The sequence below is a fragment of the Sinocyclocheilus grahami genome, unplaced genomic scaffold (genome assembly GCF_001515645.1).
Source record: "Sinocyclocheilus grahami isolate Dianchi unplaced genomic scaffold, SAMN03320097.WGS_v1.1 scaffold1749.1, whole genome shotgun sequence".
NCBI classification, from domain to species: Eukaryota; Metazoa; Chordata; class Actinopteri; order Cypriniformes; family Cyprinidae; genus Sinocyclocheilus; species Sinocyclocheilus grahami.
In genome coordinates this window covers 140687-143684 of record NW_015506928.1, presented here as the reverse complement: position 1 = coordinate 143684, position 2998 = coordinate 140687, and the positions used below count along the sequence as shown (strand labels likewise).

Genomic DNA, 2998 nt, shown 5'->3' with positions numbered 1-2998 from the left:
TGAGTCAGGCACCTGCAATGAGCAGAGGAAAGGGTCCAGGTTCTTTCTGCTTGGAGTTGAGCTGGGCCCTGGCCCTGGCTTTGACATTGCATCATCAGTCAGTGAGTTGGCGGCGGTGTCTGTGGTTTGACACTGCGACTCGTTGGAGTCTACTGACTGGCAGGGTAGAGGCTCACGGACTTGCGTCCATATCTTTAGTTGCTTGAAGTCAATTAAGGGTTCAAAGCGATTAAGCAGGTCTTTTCCAATGAGGAGTGGATACGTGTTGAGTGGTGAGACGTATACTGGGTGAACAAGGTCCATTGGTCCCACAGTTAGGTGAATTGGGGCCATGTGGTTTAGTTGTAGGCCCGTGTGGGAATACGCTTGAAGGTTCAGCTCGCACCTTTGAAGTTTGAGGGTGCTATTAGACCTCTTTGTTCTTTCTTGGACTTCTTCAAGGAGTTCAGTTGACATTAGAGTGATGTCGGCTCCCGTGTCCAAAAGGGCTTCGACTTTGATGTGGCGTTCGATGATGATGGAGAGGTAAAACTTTCGTGCTATACCTTTCTCAATGAGGTCGCCCAGTAGTTGAGGGACTGGAGTTTGGGATGAGACAGGTAGGATGTCAGGACTGATCTGGTGTTCATCGGAGGAGTGGCAGATGACCAAGACAGCACTTTCAGGAACTTGAGTGGTGTCGTCAGCAGGTGTTTGTCGGACGCTGCTGTGATCTGACGCATCAGGTGTTGGGTCAGTTTCTGACTGTTTTGCAGGTTGTTCAGGTAGGACTTCTTGTCCGTCTGAAGTTATGGAGGTTACGGTTCTCTGAGAATGTGGTGAAGGAGTGCTGTTCTCTGTTGCTGGTTGGGTCAGCTGGTCGCTGCCTTCTCTTCCGGCTGCTAGTCAGGCTGACTCTGGTTTCTCTTTCTTTTCCCACTTCCGGTCCTCCTCCTTTCGGTGGAAGAACTCTTTCATCATCATTTTCATTAGTTCTTGTGAGTCGGAACACGGTGATGTGTTTTGTTCTTGTGTGGATTCAGTTTGAGCTTGGTCAGCTTGGAATCTTTGCGAGTTCCTTCGTTGATTCCTTGGACTGGTGGCTCCAGGGTGTGTCTGTCGTTTTCCCTTGGAGGTTCCGTTGGATTCCCATGAGCCTTTTCCTCTCGAGTTTCCAAACGAGTTTGGCTGATTCCACGATCTGTTCCATTGATTCTCACGAGGTCTGGATTGGTCCCAAGATTTTTCCCAGTGACGTCCAGGTGAGTGTTGTCGTCCACATGGTCCATCCTAGCGGTTGTTCCTCGGTTTAGGTCGGGTACCAGCATGAGAGTCTCGTTGTCTGTTAAGCGAGGGTGTGTTCCACTCTTTGTGTGGCGGCTTGGCATGGTCTTGAGGTTGGGCGCCCTCTAGAGCCAGACCTTGACTTTGAGTGTTGAAGTCAAGAACTGTTGGGGTTTTGGCGCCCTTTTCGGAGGCCATCTTTTGTTTGCCGTAGGCTTTCTGTGCCAAGTCACGCAACTGTTGAGCATTCATTGTCCGAGGACATGCGAGAACACCCAGATGGTGGCTTACTCCAGGATGGAGGTTTCTCAGGAAGAGAGTTTTGAAGTTTAGATCCTCTTCCATGTTCGGTTCGTTGCGAGTTCCGAAGTATGCTCGTCTGAGTCGGCTGTAGTAGGCTTGGGGAGAGTCATGACGTCCTTGTCTCGTCTCCAGGGCAGCCACCAGTCCTTGTTCTGACTCAGGGTCGGCGAATTCTTTAATGAGGGCCTCTCGGAGGAGGTGGTAGTCAGCCTTTGTGTGAGCAGGCTGCCTGTCCAGGAAACTGCGTACGTCAGGGCTGGCGGTTGTTCGGAGCAAATAGAGTCTGTCTTTGTCCGTGACATTGAGCCTCATTTCCAGATGGAAATCGACGTCTTGCAGATAAGCTTGGACATCCTGGCTACCTGGCACACTTGGGGTGAATTTGCCAATATTTCTGGCGAGCTTGTCGAGGTCTTTGAGGTCCAAGCCATGTGATGCTCTGTGGCTGGCTGGAGCAAGTTCTCTTAGCTTTGTCGTGAGGTAAGGTTCTTCAGAGGGAGTCGGTGAATGTTTCAGCACTGCCCCCTCCCCCTTTTGCTCACGTGTCAGTAGAGGAACAGGTGACCCGGTCCTGCTAGGCAGGGGTGAGACTGGTGCTCGTCGGGTCCTTGTAGGCTCAGGGCGCAGCTCGTAGGCATGTCTGAGTTCCTCTCTGATGCTGTCGGACTTCTCTTTGGTTCCTCGTCTGCAATTTAATCTTGGTTGACCACTTAGCTCGTTGGTTTAGAGGGCTTGCAATGACAAGAGGTGTCATTTCTGAGATGGCTCAGATGAGCTGGAACCTGCCCGATTTTGTTTGGCAGTGCTTGGCAAAGAGGCGCTTTAACCGTGCAAATGAGATGAATCTGACATGGTGAGTGTTCACAAAGAATCTAGAACACACAATAAACTGAACAGGAACAACGTAGAACTAAATGTAGCAGACTTGTGTCACCGTTACCTCCTGTGAAGAAGCATTACAGACCTCAGACAGTTTTTCTTCAGCGATAAAAGCATGATGTGTGTGGCAGTGCTGGCAATACTTCTAATTGGTCTCTGACCTTTTGCTTGCGTTGCATTGAGTAGGTCACTCAGTCTGTTACAGACGTTTGCTCCGAGGCCGAAATAGCTCAGTTGGGAGAGAGTTAGACTGAAGATCTAAAGGTCCCTGGATCGATCCCGGCTTTCGGCAGAGGGGAGCAGGCAGAGCTTTTTGGACACCATTCTGATGCTCGCTGGTCAGTTGCTTTTTTCAGCGCTTCCTTCTGAGTCAGTGCTACACTGCAAACAGAAGAGCAGACGCCCCTGCTGCTGCTTGGTTCCATGGTGTAACGGTGAGCACTCTGGACTCTGAATCCAGCGATCCGAGTTCAAATCTCGGTGGAACCTGTCTGTTATTGATTGGCAGTGTTTGGCAAAGAGGAGTTTAAGTCACAACCTTCTCTGTGGCAGC

At 50.5% G+C, this 2998-nt stretch overlaps 2 non-coding genes across 2 annotated transcripts; both read left to right on the top strand.

Annotated features, from left to right (window-relative positions):
* The first annotated feature begins 2664 nt into the window (after positions 1-2664).
* trnaf-gaa (transfer RNA phenylalanine (anticodon GAA)) lies at positions 2665-2737 on the top strand. Its single transcript has one exon. It is a non-coding gene; the product is annotated as a tRNA-Phe (tRNA).
* Positions 2738-2862: 125 nt separating this feature from the next.
* Positions 2863-2934, top strand: trnaq-cug (transfer RNA glutamine (anticodon CUG)). The gene has a single exon. It is a non-coding gene; the product is annotated as a tRNA-Gln (tRNA).
* The last annotated feature ends 64 nt before the right edge of the window (positions 2935-2998 follow it).